Raw genomic sequence first — 24,660 nt, 5'->3', positions numbered from 1 at the left:
CACTGAACAAGACTAAAGTCAGACCTGTACCCTTTAACGTTAATCTGATGGAAATTTAACATGTCAGTCTCATGTCTGAATAAGCACACTGGTCACTTTCATGCAAAAATCACAACTGCAATCTTACTTGGTCAGACCTTGTAACATTTCTCTAACACTCTCAACACGTCACAAGCCTGAAATGAATGCCATCAGATTAACATAAAGGCTGCAGCAGCACAAGGTTTAACATGTAGAGAGTGAAAAATCTCAATAATCATCTCTTCTGCATAAAGTCAATTTAATAAATCAGTGCAAATTGTGAAAAAATACATTTTAAGGCATTGAGGAGACTGATCCTCTCATATTAGATCAGTAGGAGAGCGGCAACTCAACATCTCAACAATGATTCACTGTGCATGTCGGACTTTATAAAAAAGGTAGAATTCACTTTCATTCTGGAAAAAAAGTCAGGAGTGGAGTGTGGATCTGGTCTTAGCCCCATCTTATTGTCTGAGGCAATGGCCACCACTCCTCACCTCCTCCTCTCTCTGAAACCTCCTTCTACTTAACCCCAGCGCTGATCTGTTCACTTGTTCTCCGTGCTATATGTCTTGCGGAGGAGATTAATGAGGGGGATATGTTCATGTTGGTATGCAGAAATACACTTGCATGTTCTCGATACACATGTCCATATGTGCCATTAATAGAGGAAGCTAACCTTAAGCATGTACAGACATACAAACACACATGTACATGTAGAAATTCACACACATATCAACACACACACTCACTTGGCAGAGGAGGCAAATCAAAGCGAAGCCAGGGAAGCTGCCCAAAGGCAAACCTTTGCCCGCTACATGTTGGTAGCTGGTGCTGTTGCAGTGAATAGATTAAAGCACCTCACATGTACAACAGGCAAAAAAGATGGAAATGCTAATACATCTCTTTAACTCAAAGACTATGCATGCTAGGGGCTACAAAGCTTGCATGGAAGCTATGCCAAGTGTGTGGGCATGTGATTTTGAGTATGCGTTTGCGTGCATGTGTGTATGAGTGTTTTTCGTAGTGTATCGAAGTATGTGTGGGCGAGAGAGAGGTGGAGGAAAAGAATGGAAGAGAGCAGTGATAAAATCAAGAGGTACAGAATCAGGGGGGGATCTGACAGATCGACTTTAAAGCCAGAATAGGTAATGTATTTTAGAGGCATTTTTTATTTTATTATTATTGAAATTCTCTGTATATCCCAACATCAATCAATAAATCAAATACTCAATTACTGACTACTGACAATTAAAAGAAAAAAATCCAGTATCTGTAGCTGCTGCAGGCCCGTAATAAGTCCATCCAATCATTTTATTTGGGCTGAATGAAATGATTGGATGGTCTGCCTGTCTGTCAACCTACCTCCCTGCCTATCTGCGCACTCAGCCTGCGCACTCATTGCACACGACCGGAGGACATGACAGAAGGACAGACAACTCAGAGGGCCTGTCAAGAATTGGGAGAGTGGAGCAGGTGGACCCAATAGCGAGAGACGGCAGACAGGCAGGATACGATGCAGAATATTTAATGGATAGGTTCAAAAGTCACAGGAGACACCGGAACATAGGAACACTAACCATAATCACAGGAACAAACGCAGGACATAATGCAGAACAAACACAGTACGAAAGCAGGACATAAATGCAGTACAAACACAGACGACTCGACAAAGACCGAACTGAAAACTGGACTATAAATACACAGGGTGTAATTGCAAACTAAACACAGGTGAGGGAAACGAGACACAGGTGAAACACATGAGGTAATCAAACACAGGAAGTAAAGGTGACAAGACACAAGGAGAAAATAGGGCTAAACCGCCAGTGAAAGTCACTAGTGTGCATGCTCTATAGGCCACACAATACGAAAGATCCGGGTACTTCCATACCCAGAAGTCGATTTCTTTGCTTCATGCACCACTGAGCAACTTTCATAGGATTGAACAGGGCCCCGCCTCTGACGCTGTATCCAGTTCTCTTTATACATCCATGCATTCAACTAGCAAAAGTGGATTTGGACACACCCTAAATGCACTTGTGCCATATGCTTCAATAAAATAGGGCCCAGAAAGTTTGGAGGCCAGGCGAGCAGTGGGATACCAGCGGATAGGAAGTGACGGAACTGCATGAATTGCAGGAGAGAAGAAAAAGAAGGGAATATCAACAGAAAGCAGAATGAAAAGCAATATGCAATCATCAAACTATTGCCTGTAGCGTGGGGGAAACTGAACAGTGCATAATCTTATGAACAACACCAGCGCAAGAGACTTTCAATGGAAGTTAACTCAGCTGCCAGAAGTGAAACGTGATATTACTCGAATACAAGCAGGGATATATGACACTCATTACTTTTGTGGCGGACTTCAAACAGGTGAGAGGCTGTCCTGTTTACCGTTTACTGTTTACAAAAGGTTGTTGTGCCTCGAGAGGAAAATGTGTGCGTGAGTGAACGCAGTAGTAAACACTGTTGTGTTGAGTGCATGTATGAAGCACGTGCAAATGCCCATGCTTATCTGGTGGGAGGGGCTTGGGACAGAGAGTGGAGGAGGGAGAGCTGCAGGAGGAGGCTTCATTTTCAACATTTTCAAATTCAGGTGTTTTTTTTTTTTTTGCCTTTTCCAGAACACTACCTACCCCAGCTTTAACAGAGGCTCACATGCTTTGCCCCTCTGCCCCTAGCAGGCATTGAGGAGTCTCTGTGAGCATGCATGCATGTGCATGGATCTGTGTGTGTGTAATGCCTCAGTGATGTTCTTTTTCTGTGTGTCAGCTCCACAGGGGGCAAGCCACCTGCTAACTCCCCATTCACTGACCACTATCACGCCTCAGCTTATATGTGTGTGTTTGTGCTTGTGTGTGTTGTTCATATGCTGTCTTGGATGCAGAGAAATATGAATGCATGTTTGTATGTGTAATTATCTCATCTTCATCCTGCATGACAGTACTCTGTTACATTGAAATAAGCTGTCTTCAGTGTAAGAAGAGTTAGATATATAGATAAAATGGAATCCATTCCCGATGGATTTCAATTTCACTTTTACCTATAGTATGTTAATTCTTCCAAAAATATTGCATTTGAATCTTGACAATTGTATACTTTAGGTAAGGATTGAGCTATTTGTTTGATTCATGCCTTCAGACATTTTATCGCACTGTTGGCTTTACGGCAAAATTGTCAAGATAAAATGAACCCGTGTGCTCATCCATCATACCTGATGACAGACAAGTATCTTGTCTGTTTGTTGACAATAGCCCATTTTTCACGACAGCGCACTTCATTTTGCAGAAACCTCCAGAATGTAATTTTTCAATATTTTTCATTTCCCCCAAAAACAATCTTTCTAATGGATCAGAGGCACAAATCAGAATTATATTTGCCTGTTGTTTTGGCTCTTTCTTTTGCATACATAAGAGACTTGGAAAGTGTCAGCTGTGCTCTTACCAGCTGAGCCTGTTATTAAAAAGATTGCTTGTTTTAATACTGGGCCAAAACTGAATGACGACCTTCAGATGCTGCATGCGGACCAGACCATCTTGGGAGACGCTAGCTGGTATTTAAATTTGATTAGGTGGAAATTCTGAATAGGCTGACAGCCACCAATCAATGTAACACTTTGAATGGATCTCAGAGAGGATGGCCTTTTATTATTATTTTTTTCAGTCAGCATTTCTGCAGGATTGCTTCCAAGGAGATCCTCAATTCCTTTGCTCTTGTATTCCTGGACACTGGAAATCTTGCTGGAGTAGTCAGATTGGGTTTGATACAAATGCAAGTGAAGGATAGTGATGAAGGGATGAAGAGGAAGGGGCAGGGGCTGAGAAGAAGTGGCGAGTGGGAGAGGTAAAGAAAGAGAATGGGAGAGAGTGATGATGGAGGGGGAGGGGGGAAATGAGCAATTGAAAAAGGTATTTCTATGGGAGCAATGGGGGTTTGTGTGTGTATGATGTGCATGGGTGTGAGTGCATGTGTGTATGATGTGCACGTATGTATGTGTGTGTGTGATGGGGGATGGGTTAAGTGTAACAGAGGGGGCTGGGCCGATCAGTAGAAATGGTTAGGGGGTGTGTGTGAGAGATAAATGGGCAGGGAGGCGTTATTAATGATAATTAATAGAAGACGAAGGCAACTCATGGCCCGTCGTTCTCCATTTAAAAATACTCTGAAGATGTAAGGTGTCAGTAGTGTCTCTTTAGTCCCACAGCGTGGAAATATCAGAAGAGACATGGACATAGGGCTATGTCAGGATTGTCTAAAAAAAATTAAGGAGTATTGCCATTTTTTAATGACATACAGATGAAATATAACAACCATTCAATTTTTTCTTTCTTTTTTTTTTGGAGTGGCCACCTGATCACTTAATGTCTACTGGACATTAGGGATGTGCAGAGGGCGTGGTATTTGTATTTGTATCTGTACAAAGGCAGCAAAATTATTTGTATCTGTATTTGTATTTGAATAAAAGTGGAAATAAGCTTAAAAGTCCTGTTTTCGTTTTTATTACCCTTTTAATTTTAGAAAACTAAAGTGTTACAATAAGTGTTCATGAATAAACTACCTTACAAAGGAGGTCCCCACACCAGGTCTTGAACTAGAGTCTCCCAGATCATAGACGACTGCGCTGACTACTGAGCTAAAAGTTTACTTATCACCTCAATTCTGTGGCATTTTTTTTCACCATCTCACCATTTCCTCTGTCCTTTACAATAAATTGTAAAAATAAGGCTCAAGGAAGGAGCCAGAACTCTTAATGTTAACACACAGTCACAGTCACAACCGGCAGCCTCCCAGTCCAGGAATCAAAGAGGCAACCTTCAAATCAAAAGCCTGAGTGACAAAATTTGATATTCAACGCTGCATTACTGTCCTACCTGGTGCATTACTAGAGATTGTTGTGAGCCTAAGGACACAGTTAAACCAGCATTTACAGTAGGACAGAATTTTTTTTCATATTGAATATATAGTATTTGTCTTAATGTTGACACTGTGTCCATTTGTAACCACTGATGTTTAACACAGTACTTCTCTGGTACAGATATGAGCACCAGATCAACCACAACCCCATCTGACCCCACCAAGCTGACAAAAGTTGGCAACCCTGTTCTATAGTTATGAAGACAAATTTCACTCTGGTATGACTGAGACCTAATTCGGACCTTACAGCCAGTATACAATTTAAACAAACCAGTTTGTACAACCTGTTCTCTGGACCTGATTGACAATCCTATTGAAATTTGTAACTTTGCTAATAAGTAAAAATCCAGCCTTGGAACAGAACCTTTCTTAACAGCATGTCAAGTGGCTCACTTCATATATTTAGGTAAGGATGGGAGTTTTCTGAAAAAATCTAATATCAATGTTCGTGTAGTTCTTTTAACGTGGGCTGCAGTTTTTTCTGTGCGCACAGCGAAAACGTCATTTAACTGTTAGACTCACCCACACACATTACTGTCATTTGATAACATACTGCATGACTGATTGTTTTTTACGTTAGCTTTAGAAAATCGTTCTGGGAATACCTTTGATATCTGTTCTAAGAATAACACTGGGATATGTTTTTTAATTCCAAAGTCCTTTAATACTTAACTTTTATGCAAACCACCTGAGGGCAGATTTCATTTTGACAACCTAAAGAAATGAGAAATGCAATTTTTTGCATTTTTTTCCTGTTGAGAATCACTTTCAGATATTTGATCCAAGAAATGGCTTTTCACCTGAACTCTCTCTTTCAAAATGCCCGACAAAGAGCTTTGTGCCACACACCCAGGTTACTGTGACTTCAATGCCCAGCAGTTTACATTCTTGTCTTTTCAGATTATTTTCGCTTTCTCTATTTGTATGTGAGAGAAATGGAAACCATGCAGGGGAGAAGTTTTATAAGGCTCTTAATGCCGGTCTTTTCCTATGAGACAGTGGAAACTTTCAACTTGTGTTTCTTATTTCTGATTTGTGCAGTCTAGACAGTTGTGGAAGTAGCAGAAAGAAAGCAACTTGTAAAAAAAAATCCTGCTTTCCATTCACTACACATTTGATGACTGATAACTAACTCTAATGACTTTATTCAGTGACATTGTGGCTTGAAGATCTCAGAACTGCTCTCAGTGTGTGCACGTGCTTATGTGTGTGTTTCATATCTAAATGTAAGCTAGTTTGAGTGCAAGCTTGTGTGTATTTTCTGCATGTGTGTGTGATTTGTGTGCATGAGTGGTGTCACTGTAATTGAGACCTTTTAGGTTAGCATGACATTTTATGTGGGGGATAAAACACTGGATCTATCTGGATCAAGGAGATTCTGGTTGGCTGAGCATCAGCAAGGGCTTGACTGGCATTAAATTAATGTGTGCCACCTGATCTACATCATAACACCTGTCACACTGATGTGGGGCTTTAGACATGGAGAGAAACACACACACACACACACACAAGGACTAGTATTTTTTACTTTCGGTGTGTGTGTGATCATTCAAAGGAGGATATTAAGGTGGAATTGAATCTGTGGAGCTGTCAGTCTCGAGGAGACTATACATAACGCTGACTCGACTAGGGTGTGGCACACTGCACTGATGTCTGTGTGTGTGTGTGTGTAAAATTATGCGTGCATCCACCACTGGCACACATACAACTGAAGAGTTCTGAGCAGCTCATCACTGCTTGGCGAAGTATACGCCCGCTCAGCGGTTTGCACTACGCTCCCTCCTGTCCTCATATATATAAACCTTCAGGCATGGCGGGGTGATAAATCACATGACTAACAGAGCGAAAGACCCCATCGGCTGCGAAAAGATGGCCTTTCATGAATATATATGGAAAGAGCATGTGTATCTTTGCCAACTCGCCATTTCAAGTCTGCTCTCCCTGACATGATTGAAGATTGAGTGATTATGTGACACTGGTGGTGGCACACCCACTGTTTGACAGTGGATAGGCACGTCTATAAACACATGTGCAAGGATTCACACTTGACATGCATAAATCGGAGACTATGTGTGTGACACAGATGAGAGAGATGGACAGAATCAGAGACAGAAAGACGCAGAGAGAGAGAAAGATTGTACTTGAGTCACACATTCGGCAGCTCTCACACACCCACACTCGCACTACAGCTGCTGTCTGGCCGGCATCATCCATCTTCCACCAGATCAAGGAGAGTGACAGATTGCTCTTCAGGCTGCTGGTGGAAGGGCCGTGGGTCCCAGTTAACCAATCACAGCAGGAGGCGATCACGCCAAATAGCTGACCCCTGAAACCCTCAACACACACCCTGCACCCCTGTTCACCTCCCGGCCCCTAATTTTGCTCTGTCCACTGCTGTCTAAACTAGTGTCTGGGGACCAGTGTTGGGGAATGTTGTTGGCTATTTATTATTAGCAACGCAAGCAGCGTGACTCTGGTTGACAGTTGGTTGGTCCACCGTTTGGTACCAAAGTGAAATATCTCTGCAACTACGGGATAGATTTGGAAAGACTTTTCCTGTAGTGCCGATACTAATGTCATCCCCATCAGCCTCAGCTGTACTTTGTGCCTCGTGTTAATGAGAGAATCTGAATATGCTAATGGGGTAAACTAAGGTTGCAACTATTGTAAACATTACCCAGTAGACACCAGCATGTTTATTGGGTTACTGTCATTTTGAGCCTGTTAGAACTTAGCTCACAGAGCTGCTACTGTGGCTGTAGACTTTTAATTTTAAATCTTAATCTAAATCAAAACTGAAACTATCTCCATGGCAACATCAAGGTTTTTTGTAATTTGGGTCAAGTAAGCCTTTAAATGCTCCATTTGACTTCAGATAAGAATACCTTTATGGTGAAAATGTGTTAAATTAGGGATAAATTCATGTTTTGTGCACGTGAGTAAATTTTGGCAATCGCAAATTATTTTTCATATCCATGAACAAATGCTACCCAGTTTGAATAAATTTTTTCTACATATATTTCTTTCTTGAGGTTCATTCATCTAATATTTGCTTTTGAAGAACATATGAAATAAAAAAGCATAAAAATATCTGTAATATTTAGTTGAATTTCTTTACAGATTGTTGAATCTGTGAGCATGGATCACCTGACATGCTGAGTTACATTTGAGATTCTTTTCACATTCTCTGATCCACAAACTTCTCTAATCATCATACATATGTTTAAATCTTATTGTTTTTATGTGGATCATGAAACACGCTTTTGTCACTTCGATTAAGACTCATCTCTCTCCTTAGAAATTAACCTACAGCCAAGGCCCAGTTTAACATTGTGCATATGTTTAAGTGCACTAGCACTGAAATCCTACAGCACATAGTTTGGATCTACAGCGATCAAAATGCCTAAAGGGAAGTGCCTTTTGCAAGCAGGAAAAAGAAGATAGTCATATTGTGCTGTTGACAAGACATGTAATTTTCCTTCAAACACCTACCGCTCACACAGAGAAAAAAAAGGGAAGCAAGATAACAATGAACTTCCGCTGCATTATCCTTCAGTCGCTCTAATCTTCCACCCACCTAACACATCCCTCCCTCATTTCTCTCACTTTACAAATCTCAATTTTCTTCCTTTACGTTCTCTTCCCACCTACAGTGTTGTCTTCCACCTCCTCCCTATATACCATCACACCATAACTGCACCACCATCTTCTAACCCAATCAATCCACCCATTTTCAATTGTATCAAGGAAAACGGGCTGATTGTTGATCATCCACATCTTCCTCTCTTTCTATCAGTCCTTCACATTTTCCTTTTATCCACCCACCTACTGGTTATTGACTGGTTCACTCCTTCTTCTCTTGCATCTCAACTTCTGTGCTTCTCGTCATTTTCACTTGAAATCAATAGTTTCATTATATCAAACTGAATGTTGGCCCTTCTCATTTTCCTGATCTCCTCTCTTTTGCTCCACTCCTCCTTTTTTCTCTCAATTGATTTGCACTTTTCTCTCTTCTTGTCACCTCCCATCTCTTCATTCCACTACAGCTTTTTCTTCTTTATTCTCTCTGCATGCTGGCTCATCATAATGGCTTTCATCATTATCACCCAGACAATAATTACCACATCATTCACTCCCATTCCTTTTTACATCTCAGCATCTCTTCTCACATCTCCTTCATATTCTCTTGTCCTTCCATCCCACAATCATCTTCATCCTTTTCCTCATCCATGATTCTTTCCTCTGTCTTCTCTCCATCTTCACCCTTTGATGCTCTTGACCATCTTTCCTCCTTCACTTCAACCCTTCACCTTATAACAGCATCATCATCATCAGCTCCCCTCACCCTTTTATCCCCACTGGGGAAGACGCTGCACTCGGGTCGCCACAGCAACGACTCAAACACTGTTGCCGTGGCAGCCCTATCAGCTAATTGAGGCAATTATAACTTATAGCAGCAGCTGTGGTACCAGTCCTTCCCTTCCCCCTCCTCCCTGGTTCCTCCTTCTCTCTCACTCTCTTTCCTTCCCCTTCCCCCTCCACTTTTCCATCCCTCCATCTTCTTCTTTGACCCTCCCCCAACTCTTCCTTAACTCTGCTGTCCTTCAACGCTTACCCTTGTCTACTAACCTCCATGTAGTTCTTCCTCTTCCACCAATTTAAAAAAAAGACTCCCTTCCCTCCTTCTCACTATTTGTCTATGGTTTTCCATCACATTCCTTCCTTTTCACTTTGCAAAAATAGTCTCATCAAGGCATAATTCTTTTCTGCCAGTGGTGTGAAATAAAAATGCTAACTTGTAATGATACAAATTTAACTTGAAATAAAATGTCTAAAAATCATCTCCCATTCGTCTTACAGAATCACTGTGCACATGAAATTATAATTAACATTAGATGGTTTTCTGAGCGACGTGATCGTGAGTAAAAAACAAACTGGAATGATGGAGAGCTTATGAGGAGATCCATGAGATGTTGTTTTTGTACCACAAACTGCAACAGTAATTTGTGGAAAATGTTGAATATTCAAAGACTCCCTTTTAGCTCAGAATGCAGAATTAGCTATAACAATCTGGTCAGAGCCCTGGATTTTAATAAGGTGATGGATAGTTTTTCACAGAAACTGGTGAAGAAGAAATTTCTGTTTTGAGGTAAAACAGCTCACACTGTTACTGTGTGTATATGGCTGTTTCACGAAGAGTGTAAACATTTATCAGGCTCTGTGATCAATGATTAGGTTAGACTTTGAGTGTGCCACCTGGTTACAGCTGATAGAGATGCAGACTGATGGTGTTGGATGGAAAATGAATCACTTTGTTACACTTAAAGTTTTTCAGATGAAAAGAAAATCACTTACAGGTGTGCAGAGTCTTTTCTGATTACACTATTCTCAGTTTCATATGATGCCTGAATACACTGCAGCCATCTAATATTCTATTTTTGCACATAAGATACCTGGCTTGACTGACTGTTTATTAGACTAGTGTCTAATAAACAGTAGGAAAGCACATTCATCATCATCATCTCACATGCTAACTTTACTAATATCCAGAATAAGCAAGCTTTTCTGCTCCTAACCTCTGCTGTTTGTCAATAGTCTGGGACACACAGTTCATTTATTGCTACCTGCAAAAGCTAACCAACAGCTAACCAACGTTATCTAATCTGGGTTAGCATTATTACTGCTATTGTTTCTCACTGTAATTCCAGTGTCCACTGTCATCACTGTGAGGCATGCAGTAAAATAGTTTTGAAAATGTGAAGATGAAGTGACATACAAATTGACAAAAAAATTCAAAAAGTAATTTGACAGATTTCCAGTGAATAAACACTGAAAATGTCCATATATAAGCTGTCATGACATTGTTGCTTCCAAAACTGAAGTTTTCCCAAAGTTATTTTCTCGAAATATATGATGTGTTTTAGAAATATGAAACAATTATTATATGGTAAAACTTTTTTTTTCTCTTTAACTCCTCTGACCGTCAATACTTCATGTCCTCCATCCTCTCCTTCACACTCCCCTCTCCCCCCTCTCCCTTTCTCTCTGAAAACGATGATGGTGTTGGTGGTTCCCCTTCCTTCTCTCATACACTGAAGATGCACTTTAGGTTTTCCCCCTCGTGGCCACCAGAGACCATGAGCTCTGATGTTACGGGAAAGACAGGGGGTGGGGAGTAAGGGTGGGGGGTTCTCACATCCACACAGATGCACATGCAAATTAAAACTGTGCACGTTCAAATGTGGACACATGGGTGCACGTGCACACAAGCACACACACACACACACACACAAACACACACACAAACACAAACACACACACACACACACACACACACACACACAGTTCCCTGGTGTGTGATGGCTGTGTAGCTTGTGATTCAGTGTGATTGCTGAGGGGCCTGCTGGGCCCTCGGCTGAGTGAAAGTGCTTTGACGCTTTAAAGATGCTTTATGTTCTGAGGATATTTGCCTATGCAAATTTTCAGGTTTATTAAAGTAAGCTGCCTCACATCCCAATCTGGAGTGGTTCTTAGTACATGTAACAAATATGGCCCAGTCTTGTGTAACTAAATGAGTGCTGAAAAAAAACTAAACATTTTTCAACCCGGCTTGGAAAAAAATATAGGATAAATAAGTAAAAATAAAATAAATATTCAAATATTCTTGACAGATATGCTTTGCAGATGGCAAATAGCATTCTATAACCTTTTCATCCAATTATAAATCAAAAGATATCTTCTAGGCTTCCTATATTTTACACATGCACACTAAAATAAGTAATTCTTTACAGCTTATCTATAACATCTGCTGGATCTCTCACCTTTCAAAGCACAAATAATATCTTACAAGAGCAGATTTTCAAGTCAAAGCAAAATAACTTTTGTCTTTTAGCTCAGTTTGATGATATAAAATAAAAAACTTTTCTGTTTCTGGTTTACTGATTTTTTGTGCTCTTTTGTCATCCTGCTTCGAAACATGCAAATTGATCTCATTTATGTTTCTCCAGTGATTCTGATCTGTGTGTGAGTGTGTGTGTGCAACATTACATGGCAAACTGAGCAAAGAACTCAACAAGGCAGTCTTATTTTTGAAACTGGTGCTTGTATAAAAACAAAAAAATGTTCCGTGCTGGGTGGAGGAAAATGAAGCACGCATGTTTGTGTTGTTTGCACATAAATGCATTCCCAATTAATGTATGCATATTTGTGCTAATGCTGGAATATGTGCATGTGTCATTGCATGCGTTTCAGTTTGTGTATTTTTCTGTGCATGCAGAGAAATAAAGGAACTCCATGCATGAGCAAATGTATGCCAAACTCCTCATGTTAAAGAGCTGCTTGCATGCACACTCAAGTGATTCTCCAGCCAATTACTGGGAGTGCCTGCCATGCATGTTGGGGACGGTACCCATGCCAGTGTGTGGTAAATATGTGGGAATGCTACACAAATGGATGGCTAAATGTGCAGCGCTCTCTCTGAGGGCTGAGTGCCACAGGGGAGCTTTGAAAAGCTCAGGAGCAAGTGTCACATCAACAGGAATTCTCTTCAATGGAAGGCACTTGGCCAAAAAGGTTCAAACACAAATGTGTAGTCGAAGAGGAAAATCGACTGTAGTATCACATGCAAGGATGAATGACGAAATATGCATATTCTGATATGGTTTTATCCGTGTTTTCACTGATAACAAATGACAACCCTTGCAAAAAAACAGTAAACAACTAAATGTGAGAAATGCTACGTCCACTCCGTGTTGGTTCTCCTTTGAAGATTATAGAATGCCTATAAGAGGAAAGCAGCAGGAGACATTTGAGTAACTGAGATTGATGTAGGTGGATATTTCAGTGGGAGTGGTGTGAATGTGCGCAGGGTGTGACAGGGCGGGTAACGTGTGTTTGAAAGTGAAAAGAGAGAGCGAGAGGGGCGAGTGTGCGCATGCGGCTCTTGTTCAGCAGTGGTCTTATCTACCTTGAACAGATGTATTTTTCTGCCTCTTTCTATGTCTTTGTAAGTGTATGTGTTCACATGAGTGTGTATGTGCATGTGTGTGCATGTGTGTGCATGTGTGTGCGTGTGTGTGTGTGTGTGTGTGTGTGAGTAAAGCTTATCTCTTTGGCCACTCAGCTGGAAGGCACCTTATCACATGCAGAGCACAATGTAAAAGAAACAGCAGATCGGCTGCCTGTGGCGTTTCAGCTTTATGCTGGGATGATCTGAATTCAGCCAGATGTTACAATTGGGGATACCCGCAGAATATAATATCATGAATTACTGCTGAAATATGCCGAACTAAGGAGAATATACAGTACTCACTGGTTTATTCAGCAACGATAAACATGGACATTCAACTGGTCTTCACTGGGCTCAAGTTTGAGTTTTATAACCCACAAAAGGAGCAGGACTGAACTGTGTTTTCTTGCTAGAGAGTGTTTTGCTTTCTAGTGCAGGATTATGGATGTACTGTATATAGGCTACTTCTCTGCAGTTCTACAGTTCTGCAGTTATAGCATTACATCTTCTTACCCTTCATAGTTAAACATCTTACTGCTACCACACACTAGCCCTTTTTAGCCATGCTAACAGCTTGGCTCTAGGGATGGCAAAAAACATTTTGGTCAAGACTGAAATATCTTACCAACTATTCGATAGATTGCCAGGAAACTTTGAACAGACACGTATCTATACATGTTTCTCTGTCTATCTGATGTTATATTGTTTTATGACTCAGTATGTTTTTATGACTTGTTGAAATGAAGGGGAGGACTTTGTATAAACTCTTTGGGCTTCCTTCCTCTCTTGCACAATTTAATATAACTTTTTATTGTGTATTTTTTTATTGTAAGCTTTGAGCAAATAACAAAAGAGAAAAAAAGGACATTCATGGTGTAAAGAGGATGTTATTTAGCAACAGTCTGGTGCTGATTGCACAAAATTTAACCAGCAGATCTGGCATGCGTAATTGTACCTTGACAGTGCAAAACATCATTCCAATAGAAAACTGCAGATGATGTCCATTTCCTGTTCATTCCAGCTGTAGTGCACTTTTTTGGGGGGCTCTAATCTAAAATCTCACCATGGCACCAACATAGTGAGGGCCAGCCCTGTGTATACACAATGATGCAGTGATCCCAATTTTTCTCTGCTGATAAATATTTGGATTCTGCAGATACCAATTCTTAATCAGATAGAGTGCAATCTTTTTCCCAAATGTGAGATTTGTATACCTCACTGCATGGACCTCATGAGGATTACTTTTATATGGTTACACCAGGGATTGCTGTGACACTAAAAACTTGTAACTGATAGTGGAAACACACAATTTTATAATGACAATAACAATGTGCTTGATAATATCAGTGTCTGCTCTGATATTTAGTGTTTTCTAAAAAATAAAATATGTAAAATGTTTTTATGTTGACACAGTCATACACACAGACATAAAGAGACAGCCACAAACGCAGGCAAACATTCACAGTCTAACTCCTGATCATGAATAAGTAATGAGGGGTGTGTTAATGCAGAGGCATGAGACCTTTGGAGCTCATGTAAAAGGCCAGGGTCAGGAGGACTGCTATTTGATATTCAGCCATGGCATTTTCTCTGCAGCACACACACACACACACACACACACACACACACACACACACACACACACACACACAGTGGAAAGTGTGTATCTTGAAACAGAAGGTGAACATGACATTAAACCACCTGCAAATATTCTCTTCCCATAGAGAGTCTCTTTTGTGCCATATATCTGAATCATGTAAAATTTAAAGGAGAACTTGACATGTTGACTTTTTCGTGAATTTCAAATAACTTGCAAACCAATTGTAATTCAGTTAACTATGTAAAATTTGTACTGATAATGATGCTAAGGGAAAGGCCATGCAGCCATTAATATCATAAGAGTTTATTCCTTTGAGAGCTTGAAAGTGTGCAGTAGATTTTAAGGTAGATATCGGGCATGCTATGGTGACAATTTGACCATTGGGGTGGTATATGAGGAGAGCTTATAATGTTTCCAAATTGGCAGTGTTTCGTCCATCCTCTCAAGAACACATGAACTTCAATCTGCAACATCAGGCTGCAAGTGGGATTTTTTATTCTAATGGTAAATAGGTGCCATCAATGACTGGGATTCATCTTCTAGTGAACATGAATCTAAAGCAAATTTATACCAAATTTCATGGAAATATGGGCAGCAGTTGTTGAAATGTCTTGCACTGGAACAATGTGTTAGACAAACAGATAGCTTTGAACTCTTCACAGTTTTTCATCATGGACTTGGTAGGCTTCTGCTGCTAGCTGGATGTATACCTTTGTTGTTGTTGCTCAATTTGTGACATTAGTGGCTAGCTAGCAATGTATGCAATAATGTGTGTGGAGTGGGTCTGTGCTGTTGTTGTTTTTTTTTTAATTGAAACTTTATCATAACACATTCCATTTCACAGTCCAAATGTTAATCATTTTAAATTGAAATTAAAAATCTTGTAACAGGAAATATAGATTGTCAAGGTCAATGAAAATAAAATAAAACAATAATAATAAAAGTACAGTAAAAAGATATATTAAAAAAGGCAATTCTATATGTTTGCAAAAAGGTAACTATAATAATCGATTGTACATATAGTCTTTGTTTTGAAGAGATTTTAGAGACCTCAAAAAATATATCAAATCATGGAGGAACAGATAAAATAATGTAATTTCTAATACCATTTGTGAATAAAAAAATGTACCCATTTTAATCATCACATTAACAGTAAAACCAATTTTGGGGTCTTTACCTTCAAAATATATTATAACATTTTTAACCAAAAGTAAAATTATGTTTATGATAGAAATGACAACTAAAGTCTGACTAAAATTGGGCAGCAAAGTTACAATTGAAAAAAAGTGAAGCAGACTTATCTCTTAACTCACTAGGAAGTCCAGTCTTTGTACTCTTTCGTCTCTGTAAGTTTACGAAATTTCAGACCATCAATAAATGCTAATGTTTCATGCAAGTGGAAACATCTTCAACTCACATGGACACCTTTTGCCTCAGTTTGTGGTGATTTTGTGTGTAACGCACCCAGCCTGTCTTTCTTACTTTGTATGTGTTCTATGTAGGGCTGCAACAAATGATTATTTTCATTATTGATTAATCTGTTAATTATTTTCTTGATTTATCAATTAGTCATTTTGTGTGTAAAATGTCAGAAAATGGTGAAAAGTGTTGACCACTGTTTCCCAAAGCCCAAGGTGATGTCGTGTCTTGTTTTATCCACAAACCAAAGATATTCAGTTTACTCTCATAGAGGACTAAAGAAAACATAAAATATTCACAGTCGAGAAGCTGGAATCAGAGAATTTGGACATTTGGAATTTCATCAGAATACCAAGAAAAGTACTGACAAAACAGTTACTGTAGTGCTCTACACTTTAGTGTTTAGTCCTTGATCTGCTCTATGGCGTGTTTGTGTGTGTTTGTATGAGTGAGACAGAGACTACAATTGCAGCTGAGCTAATACAGTATGAGCTGCCTTTGATGTGTCCAGACAAATGTTCAGCTGTTCCTTGATGCTCTCACCGTCTGTCTGTCAAAACACCTGAAACAACAAATAACCACACCAGCAGCTGCCCTGAGGCTAACCCCCGCTGCTATTTTGAATGTGCACACGCACCTGCCAATTGTGTCATTGCTATAAAACCAGTAATAGACCTCACAAACACATTTTATTAGCAGATCTGAGATCTCATCTAGCAGATCTCATCCAGGTTAAGAGTACGCTGGTAGCAGAAAAAAACAAATGGTACGTGTGAAAAAAATATTTTAAAGTTAAACGAGCATTGCTGTGCAAATGTTGAATTAGCTTTCCACATTTGCCTTTCTTGGTTTCAGTGGGGCAGATAGTTGACTCGTGTGTTCAGTTTGATACATGTAACTGGCATTTAATATGAATTTTGTGTGCTACATTCTTTCAGGTTCTGCACTTCACTGCAGCTAAGAAAACACAAGACTGTTGTGTGTCTCTGTGTGTTGAGTGAATGGATTAAACAAGATTAGCTTTTGACCATCAGCATGACTATCAAGTGTATGTGTGTATAGTTTGGGAGTATCCTAGTTACAGCTGGAAAGGCACAAATCACAGTCACCCAGAATGGCTTCTCAACCCACATAAACACACTCACTCACACACACACACACACACACACACTCTCTCTCGCACGGTTACCCAAGCTGCCTCTGTCTCACTATATATAGACCTGCCCTATCAGGCTGCCTAAGCAAGTTAAAAATAGCTCTGCTCCATGCTTTCACGCCCCCCCCCCCCCCCCCCCCCCCCCCCTCTCTCTCGCAGACAAAAACACACTCCCAACCCCCTTTCCCTGTGTTTCACCTCTCCACACAATTTTAGCACCCCCCCACCCCCCCCACAAATCTCTTCACATCTCCTCCCTCCTCATGTTCTCATAATACTCGATCATAATACTGTAGTGGCAAGTCTAAAGCTAAACACACATACTGGTGCCGGTGAGACATACTACCCTGCAACTAAATGTAAAATTTAGCTCAAAAAAAGCATTATTTTTAGCCAGTGTGCCTTTAGGGGTGACAGTGTTGGTTGGTTGGTTAGTTGGTTGATCCACCACTTTCTTCCAGACTGAAACAGTTCAACAACTATTGGATGGATTATGATGAATTTTTTAAAAGACATTCATGATCACAACAGGATGAATCCTTATGACTTTGTTGATCCCCTGAATTTACCTCTAGCGCAACATCTACTTGATGGATTGCTATGACATTTTGTACGTTTTGATGTTCAGGGCTCCCAGACAAGGTATCCTGATGACTTAAAAGACTTTTCCTACACCATTATTGACATCTGTGGTTTTAAGTGAGGTCTTGAAAAATGTTGGATCGCTTGCCATGAAATTTGGTTCAGACATTCATGGTCCCCACAGAATTACTTGGTATACTTTGTATTTCTTTGGTTTAGATTGGAATACCTGCAAAACTAATGACATTCCCATCATCCTCACTACACATTATATTTAGTGCAAATGTTAGAATGGTAATGTGCTTAACTAAGATTGTGAACATAGTAAACATCATCATACCTGCTAAATATCCGCATGTTAGCGTTGTCATTGTTATTATACTAATGTTAGCATTTAGCTCAAAGCATCACTGTACAATCCAGCCACAAAGAGCTGCTAGCATGACTGTCAGACTCTTACTTCAGACTCTTGGTTACTCTACCTTGACTTATTCTCTTGTCAGGTGATAACATGACTTCTTCTGTGGTCATGTAAATGTCACAACAGATGAGGATGAGGAGAAAATTATGTTGAGATATAAAAATAGCCAGATAGAATTCTATGATCCACAATTCTACTGTGCTTCATATGCTCTGCATTTCCAATTACTTCCAATGCCACAGCATGTCAGGTGTGTGTTACAGTTTCAAATGAAGTACATCATATGACACATTTGTACAGACAGCAAGAACTAAATGAAAAGGGAGTAAATACATTGATGCAGCAATACATTTGATGATAGAGTAAGAAGGTGTCTGAACTGTGGTTAACCAATATGTTGTAACTGGGTTTTACAGAGTTTTGTTTATACAAGTGAGGATTGGCACACATTATAACCATCATCATATAGGTGTTTGAAAGTTAGAAGTGTGAGAATCACAACACCACAGTACATGGATGGCATATATGCATATCATTCACTTGTTCACAACAGGCTACATGCCTGCAGCACAAACTAATCTTAACTCCACTTTTCTGCTTGGACCACATGCATAATAAAAGGAACAAGAGTGACACAGAGGTAGCGGGGCTGCACAATGTGCTGTCTCATTTGAGTAAATGAAAAGCAGGAATGCATATGCATGGTGAAAAGCATACAAAAATGTCAGTGTGAAGAGGCCCTAAGTTTTGACAGTCCTTGTATTCATATTTCCTTTGAGGTATGCAAATGTACAGTACTGGACTATTTTAAATTCATAGTGATAGTGTTCGAAATGAGGCTGTGCCTATACTTATAGCAGCTCAGCTTGTCTAGTGAGCAATCACTCCACCAGTCAGTCAAGCTCTTCTTTGTATCCAAATGTGCACACACACCTGACACAGAGACTGTACACCAGCTCTTTTTGTGAGAATGATCACAACACACAAGTATTTCTGTGTTTTCAGTATAAACTCTTTAACCATTAGCTACATGTGAAACACAGTGCACAGAGCAATGAGGACAATGTGCCAGAGACAATGCATGCCCCCGTGGTCACTCAAGTTTCAGAATAGTCCTTTTTCACATGAGTTGTCATAGTAGGTAAAGCATGTGTTACTAATAACATTAACAGTGGCTATGTTCTATTTAAGTGTCCCAGTAAGTCACGACAGTGTGACAGTGAGCCAGCATAAACAATACCAGGACCCTGAAACTAAGGCAGTTAAATGGGATTCAGCTGTCATTAATTTCATTATACCTATACACCTGTGCTTTTCCTGCTGTGAAATGTGAAAATGTCCTTTGTGAAAAAGATCTATTGCCACCCATGAGCATGCGTGCATTTTTACCAACAACACAATGATAACCTGGTTGGTTAACAGTGACACAGTTAAACGACAAATCAAATTAAGACACAGTCCTCTCAAGACAAGTGACAGTGAAACTAGTATCATCTTAAAGCTTATACTGAAAAACACACATCCAGATGTAAGTAACAGGAGCAGTAACGCACTGGTTTAGATTTCACATGTGACCTGCTGATGCCATGAAGCAGACTGTGTTTTACCTGTGTAGACATGTGTGAGTGATTGACTTATGTCGATCAGAGATCTGTGCATGGTGCATGAAGGAAACTGAACCTCCCCAAAACTTTGGCATGCACTTTGTTCACTGTTGCTGGTTTATGTGTGCACATGACATGTGCAATATGAAGCAAGAGGTGTTCAGTAAACATTACGTGTCTAGTGCATTTTGTAGTAGGTTCAACACTGAATATTGAGGTAAACAGATTGCTTTCTTTCAGCTTTTGATGGGATCTGATGACATGTCAATTACAAATATTAAGGGGGACAAATTTCCATATTTCATACATGTGGGGGGCCATGACACCCAGCACCCATGGCAATACACACCTATGTCTGACCTATCAAGACTGCTATCATGGCATTTATTCAAAAGTAGCTAGTATTCAGATATGAAACTGACATTTAAAATGTCTATCACAATTATGTGACAACATGCATGTCTGGAAGGGGCCTGAAATGGCTGACCTTTGCCTTTAAACGTGGCAGGAAAAGACGTTGTATTGAAGTAGTTCATTTCAAGAATAAAACAGTATTAGGATAGCACAAAATAAAGATGCATTGTTTATTTCAGTTAAGGTATTTAAATTGCATAGTGGGCAAGGAGTTCAAAATAAAGTAAAAAAAAAAAAAAGCAAAAAAAACAGTATGCATCAAACAAACTCTGTGACCCCACTGCAACATGTATTTACACAACCTGAAGAGGGGAAGTGGTGCAAAAGGCATGACTTGTGTTTGCAGTAAAATCCATCCTGTAACCTATGTCAGATAAACATGTTGTGGAAACAGAGCTGCTATGTTTTTTATGAATGTGGCTTGGAGGTTAATGGCTACTCATGCTGACATTGTCTTTGTGTGTCCACAGGAAAACGGTCAATCGCTGTCACATCCTGAGTGGAAGCTGGAGGGGAAACTGACAGTATGTTTTTCTTTTTTTCATCAACACAAAAGTCACCACCAACTTGTTGACTCAGTAGGAAGGAAGGCATGCATTTATGTGTGTGTATTTGTCTGAGTACGAGCATGTGTGTCTGCGTGGGTGTATGCCCACCTGTTCATCAGTGCACATGGATGCAAACACATTTGTAGGTTTGTTTCTATTTTTATGCAACTTTGTATGTTTGCATGCTCCTTACATCCAGATCAGGAAGAGCTCCGAAGATAAATCCAAGCTGAAAACAGTGGCAAAAAGAAATCCTGTTTCCTAGTGTTTCCAGGCAGTGTGTGTGTCTGTGTGTGTGTGTGTGTTTGTGTGTGCGTGTGTGTGTGTATCCATTACATAAGTAGGTGAGAGAGGACAAACACTTATGAACAATGAGGTTGCTCGCTTTGTATAACAAAAGCAACAAAACCATCTTCCTTGTTCCTTCTCCTGTACAGAAAGTATCTATAACTACAGAGTGAAAGGAGTGGAAAAGAACATTTAATTTTCACACATAGTGTTCTCTTTGAAAACTCATGCAATGAGCATGCAAAGACAAATGTGTAGACATCACAGACATACAAACATATACTTAATGTATACTTATTCCCATGCATGCACTCCTTTACAGGCAACCCCAACTACTTAAAATGCCAAAATGACTGTGAGATATATGTTGTTTGCAGCTGCAGCCTGCATCATTTTTGAGAAATTAGGGTCTTTTTGATGTCTGTAAAAGCCAGTTTCCAAAGCTCTTATAATTCATAATGCTACCTTTTTTACCATGCTCTAATATTAGCATTTAATCTTCATGTTAAGTATGGAAAATTGACTTCTTTTTACATTCTTTCATATCAAATTTTTGCACACACAGGACTCAGCAAAATATGCAATGTGAACCAGCTCCATCTGATGAAGGCCACAAGATGTGGCTGAAAGCCCCTGAAAAACCAAATGTGTGTTGACAAATTTTTGTCAAACTGCCGTTACCAAGATTAAGAATGAAGCTCAATATCACCAAACTGTCTGGAAAAAGAAACTGATATAAATGACGCATGCAACTGTCTTCATCATGTCCTGGATCAGCCAGTGTTTTTAATCAATTATATTTCTCTCTCCATTTTCAGCAGCTGACAGATTTCTGCAAGAACAAACAACAGCATATATATATATTTTTTAAAATCAACACAAGCACAGTGAAATGTTAAACAGCTGTTTACTACAGTGCACTTGTGTCAAGCTGTGCCTCAGGGCAGGAAGCTATTGGATATTGAGCTTTACACCAGGATATGTGTGGGCAGAGAGGACCTGCACTGGGCAGACGGAAGTGAATATTCATTAGTGATAAAAGAATAGTTTCATCTGCTGATAAAAATAGAAATAAGTGGACTGAAGTAGAAATTAACAAAAAATAAAAAGAATATAACAGAATTTTGTTGCATCCTGCTATTCCTATTTCTGGGTTCTTCTTTTCTGCTAAAAATGAAGTAGCAAGTTGTAGGGCAGTGGGCTAGGAGAGATAGAAAGATGCAGCTTTGTGCATACAGCTACTGTGAGATGTAAGCCGGAGGGAGGGACCGTGCTTCAGCCAAGACACATCTCTCAAGCAGCTGAGATACTCTATATACACACACATGTTCACATGCACTCTCTGCTCACCCTTAATGCAGCTTAAATGGTGGACAAGGAAAAGCTTTTTGAAAGCATATCTATAAAGATAGGATAGTAGTTTATGAATAATTTGTCAAGGGACTTATGCTGGGGGGAGGGGTGGGGGGTTGTGTCAGGGAATATTGGATATGGAACAAGAGCGGAAGGAGCTGGGATCCCATATGGAGAAGAGAGAGAAACACACACACACACACACACACACACACACACACACACACACACACACACACACAAGAACAAGCAGCAGAGAATGAAAAACACATACAATCATATGAAAAGAATGCACTATGCAGAATATAGAGAACACATTCTGCACTGTATACAGGAGAATATATGAGAAGCACAGCACGGAGCACATGGAAAGAAAAGATTTGTGTGTGTGTGTGTGTGTGTGTATGTATGTGTGTAGCATCAATACATTCATGTCTGTGTGTGTGTGAGAGAGAGACAGTTAAAGAGAGGGAGAGACAGGTACATAGACACAGGACACACACACACACACACACGCGCGCGATGTGTTTCGTAGTCCGTCAGTCAGACAGACAAGCAGGAAGGGGGTCAATTATGGTTGTAATGATGCTATGAATAAACCAGTTAGAGGAAGTAGAGCTCCCATTAGGCTTCCCTCCCCAGGCTATTAATAACCAGAGAACTAATGCCTCCTCCGCAATCAATACACACACCCACTAGGACACGGTTAAAGACACATTCCGTCGTTTGATCTGAGAGTGCTGCTCAGTGGGTTGCAGGGAAAGAGGACTGAGTCTGTTGTAACCATCTGTAGTAGCTTGATGTGAATTAATCAAATATTAGGAACATAATTCTTCACCTTTATGTTCTTTTTTGTAAAATCCATCAAGTTAATCAACAGAAGTTTGATTCACGGCCCTGTCTCTGTCAGCTGAAATCAAGAAGACTCCCCCTGGGTTGAGCTGTTAGTAGATATCATGGCTTGTCAGACAAAAAGGAAGAGCGACAGATGTATGGATCAATATGATGGTGTGCTGCCAAATTAAAAGACAAGATTTTTCAATGTGTGTGCACAGATATGGAATGGCTGATGTTTGTGACGTCTCGCCTCGTAGGATACATCTTGGACCATGAAAATGGTGTTATTGTTATCTGATTAACTCAATAATCTCCAACATGCGTAACTCTCATCTTTGCGGACATGCCATGTTTATTATTAGAAGCTAGCAAGTACATGGGTCTAAGGGCTGGACTTTGAATGAGTGGACCCTTAAGCCCACTGAAGTGGGATTGGTTTCAAGACAGAGGGGAAGTAAATGGGTGAGCGGCATGGGAGAGACCCTGTAGCATTATCCATCCAGCCATCCAACCAGCCAAACAGCCAGCCAGGCAGCCAGCCATCCAGCACTAATCCTTTGCCACCCAGCACACATGTGTCACACTATCCTTCAGGCCTTCATACTTCAAAACAACAAAGGCCTTAAAAAAGAATGAAACACAACCACAATCTGTCTTTGATAATAGCACTTTCAAAATGTGTAATTTAAGATGCACCCTACCCTCCACCTTTTGTTTCAACAGACACAAAAGCAACCCGTAAAGGTGCGTTTTATTAGTATAAAAATCAGCCTTATTGTGATCAGTAGTCCTCATGGGGACCAAAGCCTGGTAATGAGGCAAAACGTCATTTCTGAGGTTCTGGTTAATTTAGGGTTAGGATTTAGGTTAGGCTGTCTACAATGAATGGAAGTCAATGCAAGGTCCTAACAAGGAAAGCTGTGCACAGCAGTTCTGCTTCCACAAACATACTGTGTGTGTGTGTGTGTGTGTGTGTGTTTATGTGTGAGTGTGTGTAGGGAGTACATCCATTATCAGCCTGCAGCTGAAGCACATTAGAGAAATAAGGAAGAGAAAGAAGCAATGATAAGGCTTATGAAGATAAAGTCAAACACTGTGCAACTATCAGCTGTTGAGAGAGGACACACACACAAACATACACACACACACACACACACACACACACACACACAGACAGACAGACACACACACACACAAAGAAACAGATTTCCAGACAAACATGTTTTTGCCCCTTGAGCTCATTTTCTTTAAAGATTAAGTTCTGAAGTACGAATAGCAGTAAGGTGTAGAATCAGATATTTTTCCTGCCATTTGGAATTTTCAGTTTTATGGCACTGGCACACACAGAAAGGCATAAGCCTCCAATTTAACCTTAATTTTGTCCAGGAAGACAAAGTTTTCTTTCTAATTGTGTTCACTTGTAATAAATTAATTACCTCATTACTTTGCATGGCCACTCCTGGCTGTCCCAGCACCACATGTAAATCTACAGCAC

General features: G+C 40.0%; 1 long non-coding RNA gene across 1 annotated transcript; it reads left to right on the top strand.

Annotated features, from left to right (window-relative positions):
• The first annotated feature begins 372 nt into the window (after window positions 1-372).
• LOC122982786 lies at window positions 373-22,045 on the top strand. Its single transcript, XR_006403534.1, has 3 exons — window positions 373-2,394; window positions 20,610-20,663; window positions 21,794-22,045. It is a non-coding gene; the product is annotated as an uncharacterized LOC122982786 (long non-coding RNA).
• Window positions 22,046-24,660: the final 2,615 nt, after the last annotated feature.

Source organism: Thunnus albacares, chromosome 5, assembly GCF_914725855.1.
Source record: "Thunnus albacares chromosome 5, fThuAlb1.1, whole genome shotgun sequence".
Lineage (NCBI taxonomy): Eukaryota > Metazoa > Chordata > Actinopteri > Scombriformes > Scombridae > Thunnus > Thunnus albacares.
The sequence above is the reverse complement of the archived record's forward strand: the minus strand, read 5'-3'. Positions and strand labels throughout refer to the sequence as shown.